General features: G+C 43.4%; 1 protein-coding gene across 1 annotated transcript in view; it reads right to left on the bottom strand.

The window, feature by feature from the left end:
• Positions 1-6348, bottom strand: part of Slc16a12 (solute carrier family 16 member 12) — a 73621-nt gene extending 67273 nt beyond the window's left edge. The window contains exon 1 of the mRNA XM_005352166.3: positions 6239-6348. The gene's annotated coding sequence lies outside the window, so the exon portion shown is untranslated. The remainder of the gene's footprint in view (positions 1-6238) is intronic.
• Between the last annotated feature and the right edge of the window lie 12896 nt (positions 6349-19244).

Consider the following 19244-nt stretch of genomic DNA (forward strand, 5'->3'; position numbering starts at 1 on the left):
TAGCTGACCACTCTGCCTAAGTTGTAATTTTTCATGTTGCTTTTTTTAAAGCTTTAGGAGCTTTTGTTGTACCTGTGTGTTCATGTATGTGCAGGTACACATGTGTGGGTGTGGGTATGGGGCCGAGTACAACTTATGGTGCCATTCCTCAGGTACCACTGGACATACTTTTAGCCTCGTTCTCTCGTTCATCTAGAAAGCACCAAGTGTAGAGGCAGGCTGCTCAGTGAGCCCCAGTGGGCCACCCACCTCTCTTTTTCTTCCCCGCACTTGGATTATAGGTGCACACTACCACACCCAGAATATTTTATATCAGTCATGGAGATTTTTAGTACAATACATGTTTACAAACCAAGTGTTTTACCAGGCAAATTTTCTCCTTGGGTCGTTTTCTTTTTAAATTGAGATAGAATCAACATAGCAGACAGTTCACCAACTTGATCATCTTAGATTGTCTTTTCTTATGTCGCCAAGGATTGAGCCTTAGGCATGCTAAGCAAATACTCCATTAAGCTGCATGCCTGGTTCCAACTTAGTCATTTTTAAGTTTTGGCTTTAGTATAATCATAATCTCTGCAAGCCGCTTCATTATCGTAATTGAGACCCAAGGCATCATCTCAAGAAATCTACATCATTACTGGTCACTCCCTATTCTCCCACCTCCATCTCCTGGCTAATACAAATCCGTTTTTTCCTTCATGAATTTGCTTCTCTGAACTTCTGAAGTCACGCACGGTGTAGTCTCTTGTACCTTACTTCTTTCACCTAGTGTTTTCACGGACCATGCACTGATGTCTTTTCAGTGTGCCTAACTTTCTTGGGCTATCATAACTTGGTTGTTGAGCATCCCCACAGAGGTCTAGGAGTTAAACGTTTAATCTCTAAAATAAGGGAAAGTGGTGCAGGCCTTGAGAAGTGGGGTCTTAGAGAATATCTTTAGGTTGTTGGCTGGAGATGGGCGCTGAGGAGCACTATGGCATATTCTTCCCATCCTTTTTTTTTTTTTTTTTTTTTTGGTTTTTCAAGACAGGGTTTCTCTGGTTTTGGAGCCTGTCCTAGAACTAGCTCTTGTAGACTAGGCTGGTCTTAAACTCACAGAGATCCACCTGCCTCTGCCTCCCGAGTGCTGGGATTAAAGGCGTGAGCCACCACCGACCGGCCCCATCCTTTATTTTGACTTCTATAAAGTAAACAGTTTTCTTTAGAATGTATTTTCAGCCAATGACCATGCAAACGCATACACACTAAGACACACATCAAATGGGACTACTCCATCTTGGACTATAATCTCCAAAACATGTAATCCAAACTAAGCCTTTCTCTTTCTGAGTAAATGATCTGAGGTAGTGCATTCTGACACAGTGAAGGTGGGTAACCATAGGCCCATAGAGCAACCAGCTTATTTCATGGCAACAGTGCTCGTCATCTAACACTGACATTAAATTAGTCTAGGAAATATTTGATTTAATTGCAAATTTATAGTATCAAATGCAGCTGGCATACACAGGGCTAAGAGTAAAGAACACTGTTAGCATGTACATAAACTATAAAGAGCATAACATACCAGCTTACGACAATGATATTCTGAAGAAATCCCAATACCTCGAGTAACAATCAATTTATATTTCCAATGAAAAGGAGAACAATGCTAGCCCAATGAGTTGATTTAGTGTTAGTCAACTCCATTACCCAGGGCAGAGAAGGCGTACACAGCAGAGTACAGTCGTGATGTGTTTGCGGTGACAAACACCCTTAATTCTAGCATTTCAGGAGAATTCCTATGAAGTCAGTCTTGTCTATATATAATATTCTAGGCCAGCCCAGGCAACATCGTGAAACCTTGCCTCAAAAAAGCAAAAATGAAAACAGTAAGTGATCTTATACATGTCGCTGTAACACCATCGGTCCTTCTATGCAACTCCCTGCTATGTCTGGAAAACAGGGATTCATTGTAGCCATCCACCACCTCTAGCTCCTCCATTCTTTCTTCTATCTCTCTTCTGCCTCTGCTGAGAGGTTCTCTGAGCCTTTGGAGAAGAGGTATAGTATAGATATCCCATTTGGGGCTGAGTACTGTACGATCTCAAGCTGACGAAATTTCAACATGAAGGGGAGATGCTGACATGAAGCACCCACTCCTAGTTGAAAACCTATTGGTAATTGATAGCTGTCAGGAGAAAAAGCATTGGTTTTCTCTAATGGTATGACCCCAGGAAAGTTGACGGCATACCATGCCAGTGGATGGTTGCATACTCAAGACTATATAGATGACAACACAAATTGCACTCCATAGAATACGGGAAGAGAGAGAAAGAACATAAAGTTGGGAGATTACGGAATAGGGAATGGATCTGGGAGAAGTGGGGAGAGAGGTGACTGTAATCAAAATATAATGCATGAGATTCTCAAATTAATTTTTTTAAGTAGAAGAAACAAGGAGGACTAAGGGCGGTTCAGTCATAGAGTGCTTGTACAGCAAAAAGGGCTTGGGGTTCAATCTCCCCAGGGTACTACAAAACAAACAACACGAAACTTACCATGCCAGTCATCTTTCAAGGAGCAGCCCAGATATATCCACTATCTCTCCAACCTTTAACTCCTCAAAGCCCACACACTCTCTCCTCCCTCTACCATCTCAAGCTGCCTCTTATCGTAGCACTAATATTCCTTCAGTCTTTTCCAGGCCAGGCTGAAGCCACGTCAACCTTCAGCTGTGTACTCTGTCTTTACGGCCCACCCTGCCACCAGGACAATACAACCTTTACACAAATGATTATCAAATAGTCCAATAAATATATGTTAAATCAACAGATTAATATGTCTATAGAATAATTAGTGGCATGCAGCATTCTATAGAACTACAACAATTCCCTCCCCCAGACCATCTATGATGGAGAAAAATATAAGTAGATAAAGAAAACAGCCAGGCATGGTGGCATAAATTTTTTTATAATCCTTGCATTTGAGAATTGGAAAAGGCAGATCTGTATGAGCTTGAGGCAAGCCTGGTCTACATAGTAAGCTCCAGGGTAGCCAGGGCTCCATAGTGAGAAGAGAGAGAGAGAGAATTGATCTAGCAAACAGCAGAAATTAAGAACTTACCTATTTCATAAAAACCACTTTTAAATAGTGTATTATTAGATAATGAGACTTCCTGATAGCTTTGATAGAGATCAACTTAAAAACACAAACAAAGGGGGCAGGGGAAAGGACTCAGTGGGTAAAGCTTTTACCACTCAAACATGAGACTCAAGATCTGGAATCGCCAGCCCCAGGTATGTGGGCAACCCCTGTCTGTAACCACAATGATGGAAAGGGAAGTGGAGACAAACAGATGCCTGGGGCTTGCTGGCCAGCTAGACTAGCCAAGCTCCAAGTCGTGTAAATAACCCTGACTCAAGTAAATGAATCAGTCAATCAATCAATCAATCAATCAGGTAAAGAACAGAGTGAGGGAAACATTCTGATATCAATCTCTGGCGTCCACTCACAGCTGCATAGGCAAGCCCACCTGTACAAACATATACCTCACACACACATTCACACTAGAACATCAAACCTTTTTGTGCTCAAATTCTCCAACATCTTCAACTGTGATTTGTTTTTTCCTCAATTAAATTTTACCACAGCAATAGGTGAGTTTTTAGGTAGGCATGAAAGATAACCACTCTCAAGAAAATAGTTCCCAGTTTGGCAACTTTTAAAAGAAAATCAAAAGATTAAATCAAGAATACAAAAGCAACCCAAAAACTGCAATGAACACTTGGGGGGGGGGGGGTAAATGACCAAAAACCTGCCAAGTTTGTTTAGAGAAGTCATTATTAAAAATAGCAAACATGCCTGAGCTTGCAAACTGTGCTGTTTGCAGAAAATGCAACTGAGAGAATTAGGTAATGCCTTAAGCAGGAATGTGTGTAATTCAAAGAGAAATACTAACCATGGTGACAGGTTTACCAAAAAGTCATGTGACTGTGTAGCCAAAGTCAGTTCATAAACATCAAAGTCACTTGGAGAGCTGTTCACGTGACTGCAAGATCAACAAGATGATTGGCTAAGAAGACGGACAGAACTTTCATATTTGTTTCTCTTCTGAACATAAAACTGAAATTCTCTTCAACCTGGCAAACTAAAACTCCAGGAACAATGTTGATAAATGAATTCCAAGTTGAGCTCTTCAGAGCCAAAGTCCTTTGTTTTGGTCACTGACACCCACCAAACACTCAGAAGAGCACTAAGTATACAGTTGGCACTCAATCAATTCCTGTTACATTGAACCACATTGAAAAACATGCAGTATGCTGCAATGGTATCAGCTAAATCGGTCCACAATTTTAAAATTTTAGCCATGACTTCTGTTCCAGATCATCGTGTTTCTCAGGACAAACCTCCGGGCCACATCTCTTGCAACAGCTCAGCATTGCAAGTCACTCCCATCATGTCCTCATCACTGGCCAGAGAAACACAGAATCAGGACTCCAAGAAGCAGTGTTCAAGCTTCCTCCCACCCACCTTGATTATTTTCCTTCTTCTGGGAATGAATCTGAGCAATACCAGCATACTCATCTTGATAAGCAAAGGATTTAAACATTGCTTATATTAGGGATCCTTCCTTGTTTTCGGCGTTCCATCTTTTTTTCCTCCCTTCCTACCATCTTTCCTTTCTTTGCTCTTTGAGACAGGCTCTTCCTGTGTAGCCTTCACTAGCCTGATAGTCACTATGCAGCTCAGGCTGACTTTGAACTCCCAACGATCTTCTGCCTCCATCACTGGTGTGCTGGAATTACTGAGTGTACCCATCATACCAGACTTAAGGAATCTTACTGTTAACACTTACACAACAAAGCAGTTCGGCTAAATCAAACTCTCATATATTTCAGAACCCTTCCAGTTTAAAAAGAGATGAGTAAAAAGCAAGAACAGGAAAATAATATGCTTGGGCCATTCTAGTCATGGGGCAGGGACAGGGAGCCTGCTGTTAAAGACCTAGAGGCAAAGAGCTTTGAAACCTGATCTGAGAATGAGAACATCTAAATTTCAACGTTGGTCTCATCTACACAGCTACACTATGAGTTTTGCCAACCCTTGCAGACATGGATCTGAGCTTCCCAAGATGTTTAAGTTAACGATTTGAATCTAGTAGATTCTCTAAAACTCCTTTCAATTCTAAGATCGTGTAAGTATTAAGTGATTGAGTCCAGCCACTCAGTAACTGATCCATACTTTCCAGTCCTAGCTGGGCATCATGAGTGCCTAGGACATCGTAAGCCCTAAATTAGTGTAACTTTGGAGGGAAGACAAATTGCACAGCCAGCAGCTGCAGATTTCAAAAGCGAGTGAGCTCAGATACCTGTAGCCACAGGGTCTTCCTGAACTTGGCAAGCCAGAAGATTCTTCCCTCTGGGCTAGCTCAGCACGGCGGCCGGAATGCCCACAAAGCTCTCAGCAAAGCTGGGACGAGCTAACCAAAGGCCAGACAAAAATGCAAGCCGAGTGGTTCGGAATGCTGAATCGCCAATTTGCACTAGACCAGTGATTCTCGATCTTCCTAATGCTGCCACCCTTCCATACAATTCCTCATATTGTGGTGACGCCCAACCATAAAATTATTTTTTGTCGTTACTTCATAACTGTAATTTCGGAGACAGCGGCTTGCCAAAGGGGTCGTGACCCACAGATTGAGAACTGCTTGCTGCTTTGGGGTAAGGCGCGACTGGAGAAATTGAGTTGCATTCATTTCAAACGTGAAAGGCTGGTGTTTTTTAATAGACCAATTACCGGCAATAAACATTAGGGGAGTGGAGTAGGGTTAAAAGGCAAGAACACCCGACAATCAAGGGGAAAAGGCGGTCTGTCTTGCCTGGGAAATGTGCACCTGGAAACCGCAGAACACAGATCAAAGCCACTCTCTCCAGCCACCTGCCCAGAAACTCAGCGGGACACTTCAGGACACAGGACTAGTGGGCACGTGTTTCCTTTCTAAACCCAACAGGTGGCCAGATTTAGGATCTAGACACGTTGGGGCAGACGTTAGAACGGAGCGCCGGGGTCCTTCCCGAGGTCTAGGTCCAACCCTGCCACCCTACCCGAACCGTGCCACCTGCACTACCGAATCGGAAAGCGGGGAGAGCCAGAGCAGAGCCTTCCACACCGGGACAGCGTCGGGACTAGGCGCGCGCTCCTCAGCTCTCTACCGGGTGCCAGCCCGCCCGCCCACATCCCGGGGCCCGCGGGTCCTCACCTCCCGAGGACAACTGCAGCGCTGGCGGCGGCGAGCCCACATGCCCCCTGCGCGGCGGCCCCTTCCCCGGCCCCAGGCGTCTGGTAGCGGCCGAGGGGCGGGGAGCGCATTGGGCGGAGGCGCCTCAGGGACCGGGGTGGCGGGCAGCGCCTGCCGGACACTGTCGCTGGAGTGATCCCACTGCCCCGCCCCCAAGAAACCAGGCTCTCTGGCACGCCAGCCCCAGGGTGACTCTGCCCAGTCGGGGAAGAAGCACTGTTCCGGGATTCGCTCGGCGCTGGGGGCTCGGCCACGGGTGAGGGGCGCGGGGAGGAGGGGCACCTCCAGGTTATGCAATGCTCCGGCCCAGTAGCGAGCCGGCTTTCCTCATGTAGGGCTCTCTCCCGAACAGACTGGGATGCCTCGGACCCACACTAAAGGAGGAGGCTGGGGGTTCTCAAAAAAGAAAGTTTACCTGAAGGGTCAAAGAGCAGAAGGTACACAAAGTCTCCTGTATCTGCATCTGGCAGGGAAGGGGATCCTGCCACCCAGCAGGTCAGACCGTTTCACCAATCAGTCAGTTACTAGCATCCTCAGGACCTGAGTTAAACTCGCCCGCCCGCAAAGCCCACAACTTTAGGAGATCAACTTAACTCTTGAGTCGCAGCTTCATCTATGAAATAAAAGCAACCTTTGCTTCACTCTTTTGCTGAGAGGAAGATTGTGGTGCAGGTGCCAGGTGCAATAACAGTCCGGTGGTAACGCCTGAAGAGGAACCGCCCCAGCCCTCCAGGAGGCAAGTGTGTGGAACAGCTTCCTGGCATTCTCCTCCGCCGTAGAAGGGTCTCTGAACCTACAAGTTAGACACTTCTGCTACTCAGAGTGGTCCTTGGATAAGCTAGGAACTGGTTAGAAGTGCAAACCCCTAAACCTGTCTTCTTTTCAACAAAAGTCCCTGGTGGTTCTGATGAATGTCACAGTTTGAAAATAAAGTAAGCTTTCAGAATTGAAAATAACAAGAAGTCAATGGTCAAGAATAGGCAACATTCTATGTCGGGTTTGTTGCTGTTTGGGAATGAAGGTTCTGGGTTTTTTTTTTTTGTTGTTGTTGTTTTTGTTTGTTTGTTTTTTTGTTTTTTTTTTTTCCAGGCTGGCCTAGAACGCTCAGTGCTCTCACGTTCAGCGCCCCTGTGCTGGAATCTCAGAGGTGCTGTGGCATTGCGGTGGTGGGGAGGAGGCAGAAATCCTTAATAAATAAATAAATTTTAAAAATAAATAAATAAATAATAATAAAAACAAGCCATGGGGGTGAGGGTGTGGCGCCATCCTAGAGTGTTTGACTGTTATTTCTAAGCTCTGAGTTCCATCCCTAACATTGCACAAAAACCAGCAGATTAAACACCCTGTGCCTTTTGCCCCTTGCCTTGTATGTTTGTCTCCCTTTCTGCTGACCTTCCTACACTTTAACTAGAAATCGGAATTTAAGGACTCTTTTTACTTGTGTGAAACTCTAGTTTAGATCTAAGGGATTAGTAAATGTATGTTTAAAACATACACAGAAAGTAGAATACGTTAGCATTGAAAATGAGCTTATAAATGCAGGGGCAGCCATGAGCCTGACCCCTCAGCTATGAAGGTCCTTAGGTCAAAGGCTTGAAAACCCTGCTTTGAGAGAAAGACTTATTCCAGTTACACTGTTTTCAGTGGCAAATCAGTCTTATCTTCCATCTAAATAATACAGGACAACTGGTTCTTTTGAAAACCTCTGGAGAATAGAACAAATCTTCAGACTTCTTTCTAAGTCACCGCTCACGGGGCCTCTAACAAAGCCCGGAACTATTTTATTTATTGGTTTAAGAGCTATGTCTCTGTTGTTTTATCCTTGATGGTGTTGAGAATTTGTTTGCCTGACTGCTCTCTGGCAGAGGGAGTTTTAACCTTTGAGAGTTTAGTAATTGGTGGTGTGATGGTACATGCCATCAATTCCAGCACTCTGGAGTCTAAGGCATGTCGTGGATGGTGAATTTGAGTCCAGCCTGGGCTACATAACAAGACCTCTGTCCTTGAAGAGACAGACAAGAGCCATCGAGACAGCAGGTAAAGCTGAGTTCATTCCTGGGACACATGTGATTAAAGGAGAGAATCGTTGACTGTCCCAAGTTGTTCTCTGACCTCCACAAAATAAATAAACACATGAAAATTGTGATGTTCTGAAAGCAAGGCGGTGGTGACTCACTTGATTGAGTGCTGCCTGGCAGACATGAAGTCTTGGGCTCACCAAGCCTTATGAGCAGAGAAGAAAACATGGACCAAAGAATTTCCCCCTTGCTCCCCTTAAGCTCTCTCTAGTCTAAAGGGCAAGGAGCGCTGAAGAAATATGAAATGTCATAGAGAGAGTGACAAGTCCTCTGGAGTAAATAGAGCCGGATGTGAGGATGGATGACTGACCGGGTGACTGCTTAGACAATGAGCACAAGGGAGGACTCCCATAAGAGGTGACATTTAGCCCTAAATTTGAGTAATATAGCCAGTGAATCACAGATATCTAGAGGGAAATTGCTGACAGCAATGTGTAGTGCAAAGATATCTAGAGCAAAAATACTGACGGCAATGGGTCATACTAATGCAATCATCATAATGGTGCCTGCGACGTCACAGTGCTCTACTGCATCATCAAAATGTTGTGTTTTTATAGAACAATGTTGTATTGTGACATCACTATGCGGTGTTTTGCTGTCACAATGTTCCTTTGTGTCATCACAGTACTCCACTGTGACTTCACAGTACTCCATTGTGAGATCACAATGCTCTGTGTGACACAACCATGCTCCATTATGACATCACAATGCTCCATTCTGACATCATAGTACTCCACTATGAGATCACAATGTTTCATCGTAGCAAAACAAAGTTACATCATGACATCACAGCACTCTTTTACAATATCACAACTCTCTTAAGAGATCACAGTGATTCTCATGTTACACTGTAATGTGTGATAGTGTCCACTGTTACTATTGTGTCTATTGCTCCATTGTGACATCATAGTTCTCCACTATGGAGTCACAAGGTTCCACTGTCACATGACAATTCTCCATGGCGCTAACACAACACTATCTTGTAGCATCACGGCTCAATTATGGCATTAGACTGTTCCACTGTAACATCACAATGCTTACTGATGGCATCATGATGCTCTATTGCTGCTAGCACGCTGCTGTCCTGTGCTATCACGGGGCTGTCTAGTGCTGTCTCAATGTTCCTTGACAATAAAATAAAGTAGAAGGTGTTCAGTAATTGTGGGTTGCTGATACGTGTAACCTGAATAGGCAGAGCCTTATCGGGAAAACCACTTCCTATGGGCCCCCCTTTCAGGCTATTGAAGCTGCTGCTGATACAGATGTGGACCACACTGAAGGGGAGGTGGACAGAGGAAGAAAAGTCTCTTTTCTCTTACACTTGAGAGTCAGAGTTGCTGGAATTAGAGAGGAAAGCCTATCTGTTCATGATCCTTGGAAGAAAAGGTGGGACCCTAGACTCCAAATGGAAGGAAGACAAGGCACCGACTCTCTTCCAAGCAGAGGTGTGGGTCGAGCTTTCAGCAGTGGTTGCAATGTTCTACATTTGCACCATTCAACAGCACCCCACCATGTGGCTGTTCATACATATGTTTTAATCACGTAACTAATTAAATTTGAGTTTTGTGTGTGTGCCATTTGTTTTTGTGCTCATCTGTTTTGTGAGCCATGTTTCAAGGGCTCCTTACCAACGTGCGACTAGTGTTTCTCAAGATGAGCAGCAACAAAACCCACCCCTCATCACAGCAGGCCTTTCGATCAGTGATGCTCACAGATTGGGGTGAGGAGGTTAGACCAGATACGCCGCTCTTCTGAAAGCTCTCATCTGTTCAAAGGCAGTGCAGAATGATAACAGTCCTGAAATGAGATGATTTTAACTGAGATGATAACATTAAATGAGGTGGTAACATTGCATTAAGTGAATGCATTTAATTCAGTGTTTTGAATGTTGTAAGCATGCAAAAATTTACCCATATTGTATTTGTGATTGACAGAGATTCTTTCCTGAGCCAGTTCTGGACCTCCACATTAGTATGGCAAGAATCTTTCTTCCCTCACATCTGATCACCCTCCAGACCTGGCCAGTTCTTCATCCTCCTCACCATAGAATGTCTGACTACTCTGGCCTATCTTCAGCAGGGATCAAATAGGTTGCTTTAGCTATAATCTCCTTTATCCCTGATGTTTCCTCTTGGTAGTTTTCAATTATGTAACCCTATACCCTATGCCCTTGGTACAGATAGAGACCCTATACCCTTGATTATAAAATCCTACTTGCCCATAATGTACAGAGCTATATACTGTATCTCTTTTTTCCCCTTATAATACCTTGTTATACCTTGTTATAGTGGTTCCTTAAAAAATGTGTTCCAGAAAAAAATTCTTCCTTATAATGGTCTACCAAGTGTCACTGAGCAATTTTTCGTTAACAGGAGGCATGGTATTATAGTCATATCTGTACTAATGAAGTAATCTCTGCTGATATGATCAGCTGACCTGAACACTCAGCTGCCCTTCCTCTCCCCTCCAGAACTGAGCACTACCTATGCTAGTCCAGCCTGGAGGCACAGTTTATTTGGTAAAAGCCCTACCATTTATAGCCAATAATTAACAAGTATGTTTTTTTTTAACTAACATAGCTTAGTGCAGAGTTTCTCAGCCTGTCGGTCACGATCCCTCTGGGATTGCTTAAGACCATTGGAAAACACAGATGTTTACATTATGACTCATGATAGCAACAAAATTACAGTTATGAAGTAGCAATAAAATAATGTTTTGGCTTGAGGATCACCACAGCATGAGGAACTGTACTAAAGGTTTGCAACATTAGTGAGGTTGAGCACTGCTGGTTTAGTCTAATTAATATCCAGAGAGAGTCTGAGAATCATGACACCTTCAGGACAGCCATTATTGAAGGAGTATTTGTTCCTGTTGCCTGGTCAAACAAGATGTGTGGACTCAGCAGCGCCAATGAGAACACAGGCCTCAGACAAGGAGGATGTGCAGTGTCCACATCAAAATGAAAGCTACCAGATGGTTGGATGTGGGCATATGACCTTGAAGCTTTTGTCTAAATAGAACTGAGATGTTATTTTCAAGGCTAATAAAGATGTTAAGGATAGCTATAAACAGCATACAGACAATGAAAGGATATATGTCGTCAATTACATGGAATTGTACTTGGTAGGAGAGTATAGTGAAATTCTTCTCTGGACTCTAAGTAACATATTTTTCAATATTATCTTCTCAAACTCTAATATCATGACGGGTTGGAGAGATGACCCAGTGATTACGAGCACTAACTATTCTTCTAGAGGACATGGATTCGATTTCCAGCACCCACATGGCAGCTCATAGCTGTCTGTAACTCCAGTTCCAGGGGATCTGACAGTCTCACACTGATGTGGGATTCCCCTCTGTATGCTGTGAATATGTTTTATTGCCTTTGGTTAATGAATAAAGGTGTTTAGACCAATGGCTTAGTAAAGCAAGGCCAGGTGGGAAATCTGAACAGCAATATCGAAAGAGAGTAGGCAGAGTCAAGGGGACGCCATGTAGCTGCTGAAGGAGAAAGACGCCGGAACCTTGCCCATAAGCCACAGCCTCGTGGCGATACACAGATTAATAGAAATGGGTTAATCCAAGATGTAAGAGCTAGCTAGAAATATGCCTGAGTCATTGGCTGAACAGTACTGCAATTAATACAGTGTCTGTGTGGTTTTTCGGGTCTGGGCAACTGGGAACCAAACAAGCAAACTCCAACTACATCACACAGACATACATGCAGGCAAAACACTAATGGATACAAAATAAAAACAAATAAACCATTTTTTTAAGAAAATTATAAAAAAAAAAGAACTGGTTTAAAAAAATAAAACATCATGATCCTTGAACCTTTCCCAGATCCCAGTCCCTTTATTATAGTCATTAATTCCTTTTTTACTCTTCACATCACTTCTATTCTTGTGAGCATTTTCCTAGAATTCAGTTCCTACTTCCTGAGCTCCTTTCTGAGCACACCCCAGGCCCCTTCTCATTGCTGTGGCTAACACTTGCTGTCAGCAACTTGGCGTTTCCAGTCCTGACCTCCCTCTGAACTCCAGTTCTTGTCACCTGACACCCAATAGTTATTTTCACTTCCAGTCTCCCTCTCCATCACTTCAAGTTTTAAAATTACTTATCCCTGTGATTTTTTTTTCCTTAGCTTCCACAAAGCTCTCAAGTTGACCAGTGCATTGTAGAGTATTCAGCAGCATCCCTGGTCTTGGACCAATAGAGGTCAACACATATCCTCCTATTCATAGTGACTGTCTTCAGTACTTGCAAATATCCTCATGAAGCCAGAGGAAGGCTGGGAGGAGCCACAGCGGCTTACATATTACTTGAGGTGACGAATAGGAAATGGCTGGTGAGGTTTTTGACCAGGGTTATTATTTACAGAACATGGATGTCTACTCATCTATGAAGTTCAAGGTAAAGTCTTCTCTAAAAATTATAGCTGAGTATCTCATGAACACCTTTAAGGCGGGGGGGGGGAGGGAATTAAATTGTGTTGTTCGGAATTACACAATAGTAAATATTTTGTTGAAATTCAAACAATACTAAAAGAAATTTCTTATATTTTCTTGTGATTTGAATGATAAATGTCCCTCAGTAAGGCTCACTGGAACACTTGGTCCCGGCCAGTGGTGCTATTTAAGAAGATTCTGGAGCAGTTAGGAAGTGGGTCTTTACTGGAAGAGATGAACCAGTGAGAGATAGGTCTTAAGGTTTTATAGGCCAGTCCCATTTCCTGTTTATCCCCAGTGCCAACACTAGCTTCCTGCTTGTGCCTTCATTCCTTGCCTGCCTACTACCATGCCTTTCCAGTCATGACAGACTGTGTCATGTCCCCCAGGCCTTCCCAGTCATGGCGGACTGCATTATGCCTTTCCATTTATGATGGACTCTGTCACGCCTTCCCAGTCATAACGGACTATGTCATGCCTCCCAGGAACTATGAGCTAAAGTAAGCCCTGTCTTCTTTAAGTCACTTTCCTCAGAGCAGTTTGTCACTGTAACGGGAAAGGAAAGGAGGCCCTCTCTTAGCGGGCTTCCTTCCCTGTCTACGGCCACTCTCCTCAGTCTCGTTCCCCTTCATGCAGAAGTCCTTAGAACTGCTTTCCTCCTTTTCTTCTCCCACTGCCCAGCTTGTACAACCGACCTTCTCAACACAGTGGTAGCCAGCATCCTTTCCACCAAAAACTGCTTTTCCCTGTGCCCCCTCTCATTCCTTCCCTTCCCTCTCTCTGTCTCTCCATGTGTGCCCCCCTCTGTTTATCTCTTTCTCTTTCATTTTTGCCTCACAAAAGAGCTAGCCTTGAATTCCCAATCCGCTAGCCTAATCCTAATCCTCTAGCCGCAGCTTCCCGAGGGCTAGGATTACAGGCATGCGCCATCTCACTGATTCCCTGTTTTCTGTATCTAGATGGCGCTCAATTGCCAATTAGTAAAGTATGTTCCACTCGGTCTTCAAGATCATGCTCCTGAAATGTCACCCTTTGTCACAGCTTGTCCATTCATTCTCTCTCTCTCTCTCTCTCCCCTGAACCCAGGACACCTTCCATGCTCAGCCACTGAGCCTCATCCTCGGTTGTATCTCCACCTTCTTGTTCTATGAGGTCATCACGCACTGTCGCTCTCCCACATTCTTGCACACGTCTGGGGATTGCCCCCTGACTTTGGCCTGTAGAGATCTGATGGTGTTCTTCACGGTACTTCACGTCTCAACTTCTGTTGATGTTTGTGGCTTCTCTTGAAAGCCATCAGAAGAAAAAATAATAATGATTAATGGCTAGAGTGGGGAGTGGACAGGTAGTAATAAAGTAAATCACATTCAGCAACATAGCAATTTAGAATCTATATACCAACCTATAGATATTCACAGTGTGACACTTTCGATTTGGTTTGTTTCAAGTTGTCAAAATAAATGGTAAAATAATAAATAATAACAATAAGTTGAAATTTAAAAGAAGCATCCCAATTTTTCCACAAAGCCTTCACCATGTCAGTTCTAGGCAACGTCATTAAGAAGCAAAGCACAGATACCAGACAGATTGGAGGTCAAGGCCCAGACCCACTCACTGTTTGTCTGCTGGGTGACCTTGGGCATGCACATGACAACTAGGAACTTTAGTTTGTTCATTAATTTGTCTTCTCCCTACGACTGCTGTGAAGGTTAAATGACAAACAGAACAGTGGGATACTTGTCAGATTAGCTGAAGCTAGTACTAAAAACATTTTAGCTGGAAATAAACACCAACATTTCTTCTTTAAACACTTCAGCTTGTGATTCTTGATGGGAAAGGGTTCTTCTGTCCTACTGACCATTCCTTGGGTGCCTACAGAGTAGGAGTTTTTTGTCCTTTTTCATACAATCCATCCTGACCACAGTTTTCCCTCCCTCCACTCCTTCCAGCTCCCTACCATCACCTCCCTTCCTCCCAGATCCACTCCTCCTCCTCCTTTTCACTTGAGAAAAGAGCAGGCCTCCCAGGAATAGCAACTGAACAGGGTATAAATTACAATAAGACTAGGCATAAACCCTCATATCCAGGCTATGTCAGGCAGCCCAGCAGGAGGAAAGGAGCCCAGGGGCAGGCAAAGGAGTCAGAGACACCCCTCCTTCCACTATTAGGAGTCCCAAAAGAACACCGAACTAACAACCACGGTGTATTTGCAGAGGACCCAGCACAAAGTCATGCAGGCTCCGTGAGTGCCACTTCAATCTCTGTGAACCCCTATGTGCCCTGTTTAGGTGATTCGGTGGGCTTTGGTGTTCTCCTGGTGTCCTAGACCCCTCTGGTTCCTACTCTTTACACACACACACACACACACACACACACACACACACACACCTTTCTGTGGGTTTCCCGGAGCTCAGAGAGAAGAGACCTGATGGGGACCTGCATTTGGGCTCTCTCTCTCTGTTTGGTTGTGGGCTGCGAGTATTAATTAATCTCTACAGAATGAGGTATGTAACAAGTGAATGCTAGTTATGTACTGTTTCTACTGATGACGTCTGCTGCTGCTCTGGTAGATCCACTCAACTAGTGTTTACGAAGCAACTACTATTAACATCAACCACCCCACACAGAGAGAACCCTGACAGGCCCACTCCTAGCCTAATTCTTTATTAGTGAAATGAGAAATTTCCAAGCTTGGAGATAAAATCTTTTAAATGATCATTTTTGACTGATAAATATATGTTTGTATGGGGAATGGAAGCATGTGTTTTTCTGTATCATTGTCCCCAAATCAAACACAGAAATAATGAGGCCAATTCCCCAAGGCATGATCCATGAACTTCCATACTTATTTTTCTTGATCTCACTAGATCCACACACAGGCTTTGTATCAGTATTAGTGTCAATGACTTTAGACTTAGCTTTCCCATTGCTATATCATTCAATATGTCACTTATTCTTTTCTCCAAGTATTGTTCTAACATTTTGTTTCTCGCATTTTATTTAAATAAAGTTATTTAATGTCCTTAGTGTTAAGAGCACCCCTTTAAACGGAAAGTTGTGGACTATTTGTTAATTATTAATGTTAATAAACATTAATATTGAGTGCCTGTGAGGTCCCAAGCTTTGTGTATATGTTATTTTTTTTTCAGTTTCCACCATGCCTGTTTGCCAACTGAAGAAAAGTAACTCCAAGTGGTTAAAGAAATGATACCACATTGTGCGGCGGTAAACAGTGCTGGTCTGTGAAATGGGTCTAGCTCTGGGGTAATCAGTTGCAAAGACAGCTGGATTCTCCCCCCCATCTCTGCTTCCACATCCTTTGCAGTGTGACTTTGTAGCTCCTCCCAACAAGAGATGGTACCTATTTCCACACCCTTGCATACCAACCTTGTGATTGTTTCAGCAAATAGGGAAGAGAAATGACAGTAGAGTTGGCCTATTGGGCTATTAGGGTTTACATGGGCCAGCTTGAGTCAGTCCAGTTGTTCATTCCAAGGCCCAGACACTGAGTGAGTCGAGCCAAGAAGAGCATAGCTGTTCTGTAGCAGGCAGCAGGTGCATGAGTGAGCCCACCAAGACCAGATCAAATTAACAGAATTGCTCAGCCAAAGACCTACTCGTGTTGAAAATAAGTAACCACGGAGACACAGCTATTAGTTGTTCAACAATAGTTAATCAAGAAATGGAAAACGTAGTCACCCAAGCTCCAGCTATTAAATACACCTTACAGTCATGCTAAGAGAGAAAACTTCGTAAACACACCTATCAGAGAGTGTTCACTTATGTTTCTTTTTCAATTTCTTGTTATACTTACTTATTCGAAGGTATGCCAGGGCACAGATATAGAGGTCAGAAGACATCCTGTATATAAGTCAGTCTCTCCTTTCACTAAGTAAGTACTAGGACTGAACTCAGGTTGTCAGGGCTGGAACAAGCGCATTGCTCATTGAGCCATCTGGCCAATCCTCTTCCATCTTTCTCTCATGCTCTTATAGTCTCTCAACTACTCTAAAGGAAAATAAAATATCTTATGATACATTCAAAGAAAAGAGAATCAATTTGTCCCTAGTGAGCCAATTTATTATGTGCTGACTCACAAACTGAACTGCAGCAAACGATGCTCCATTTCTACCATGAGGTGAACACAGAGCAAACAAACAGCCAGAATTCTGGAGCACCTGGTCGGGTCAGTACTTTTACACAGTACAATGGTGTTCTAAGGCATGGCTCCCATCTTAAAGGAATTTATCATCTAGTTAGATATGTAATACAGCCGTGGAAGTAAGAGAAACTAAATGATGAAATATTTAAAAAAAAAAAAAAGAAACTTCAAATAAAAAGGTGAATGTGGTCATTTTGTTTCAAAAAAGAAGATATTTGATAATTTTTTTTGATATTTGATCATTTTGGTAAAATAATTCAACTCTTGATAGAATTCTGAAAAGTAACAAGCATGGGAGTGAAGCCAGCAAGAGGGAGGCCGGCTTGTTAGAATATTTCAATAGTCAAGAAAACCGTATCCATCGGTGGAAGTAGGGGTGATGATACTTGCAGTGAGGAAGTGCACGGCGTATTTGGGAGTGAACAAATAAGTCATTTGATGGGAACAGAAAAAATCGATAGAACCAAGTGACAGACTAGATGCAGAGTGGAAGAGGCCAATGAAGCCAGCCGGGAGCATGTTGATTATTAACAACCTGGAAACTGTTTAATATTGGACATGTGGAGCTTGGAGCAGGGGAGTAAAACATCCAGTTAGCAATTGAAAAGTCAGATCAGGGATGAGGGGAGAAAGTCCAGGTTTCCGGTATGGTTGGAAAATCTCTAGTGTCTGAGGGGTGAGATAAAGCTGAAGCAGCGGGGAGAGAGAGGCTGGCCCACGGGGAATGCCAACCATGTCTAGTGGGGGAGATAAAGAAAGTGCAGAGCTGACAGCTGAGTAGACAGAGCCAGAGCCATGTAATCTCCACAGTGTGGTGACCACGTAGAGAAGGGAGAGCCGTGCACCAGCAGACAGGAAACATGCTCTTTCGGGAGAAGACAGAATGATAATGAGCAAGACCTGCTGACCACGATGCCAGATGCCTTTCCTAAGTCTTGGGATGGTTCCCATGGGAATACTCAGTGGAGACTGATTGGACCTCTTTGGAAAATGGACACAGGCCTCTTCGTCTAAGACTAATTAACCTTTCCGGACTCTTTGTGGTGAACTTAATGAATTAATTACTTTTTCTTCCTTTGATAAATTTAGAAAGCGCAAATTGAAGAAAACAAAGGCTGCCGATGCTGGGGCGATAGCTTGGTGGTGTTAAGCACAAACCGCTAGGACCAATGCCCAGCACCACAAAAGTATCCGGTTAAATGAACAATAGTCAGATCTCCTGTTAGCTTCTGTACTATCAGTACATCTTTTTAATAAAGATTTATTTATTTTTAGTTTTGTTTGCATGCATGTGTGCTTGGCTTTGTGAGTATATGTGAGTGTCCACAGAGACCAGGAGGTGTTGGATCCACTGGAACTAGAGTTAACAGGCAGTGTGAACTGCAGTCAGGTATGGATGCTGGAGACCAAACTCTAGAAGAGCAATGAATGCTCCAAATCACTGAGCCATTTCTCCAAGCCCCTATAAGTACATATCTTAAGTGTTATCCGAATAACACAATTAGGTTGGTGTTGATATTATTATTGTTATGAATTTCCATTTTTTAAATCAGCAAATTACTGCATCTTATTGTGCTAGCCTTCTTCCACAGACATATAGATTTATGTACATTAATTAATTCTTACAGTTTTAGATAATAGTAAGTAAATAAATGGAATAACCACTCAGAAAATTTCTACCAATTAAATAATAGCTATTGTTCATATTTTGGTTTCATTCATACACAGCTAATGAAGAACACCATGAAAATATGTTTTCAGTTCCTTCTCACATCAAACACAGTTATGTTGGCCAGGCTAACCCATTACTCCACTCCACTCCAGATTGTTACATCAGGACAGCCTTTCCCAGTGACTCACTCAACACAACACAATTTGAAGCTGTAAGCTTTTGGAAAGGAAGAGAGGGACCTAGTACATAGGATCCAACTTTCTCCCCTTTCCAACCTTTCTCTTTAAAAGTCATCACTGACTTCCCACATCAACCCACAGGCCAGTCAGGCCAATTTTCTCACCAAAGTCAACCTCAAAATCAGCCTTCTTTTCACTTAGCTCTGCTGCCCCGCCCCCAATCCACTTGCCGTGTTCTCTCTTCCACAGCACCGCAGTCACCTCCTACAGGATCTGCATGCTTCTCTACTTAGTTTCTGTTGTCCAGTCTCTGCAGCGTCTTCTCAAAACTCAACTTTGGGGGGCTGGAGAGATGGCTCAGAGGTTAAGAGCATTGCCTGCTCTTCCAAAGGTCCTGAGTTCAATTCCCAGCAACCACATGGTGGCTC

Source organism: Microtus ochrogaster, chromosome 8 (assembly GCF_000317375.1).
Source record: "Microtus ochrogaster isolate Prairie Vole_2 chromosome 8, MicOch1.0, whole genome shotgun sequence".
Taxonomy (NCBI): Eukaryota; Metazoa; Chordata; class Mammalia; order Rodentia; family Cricetidae; genus Microtus; species Microtus ochrogaster.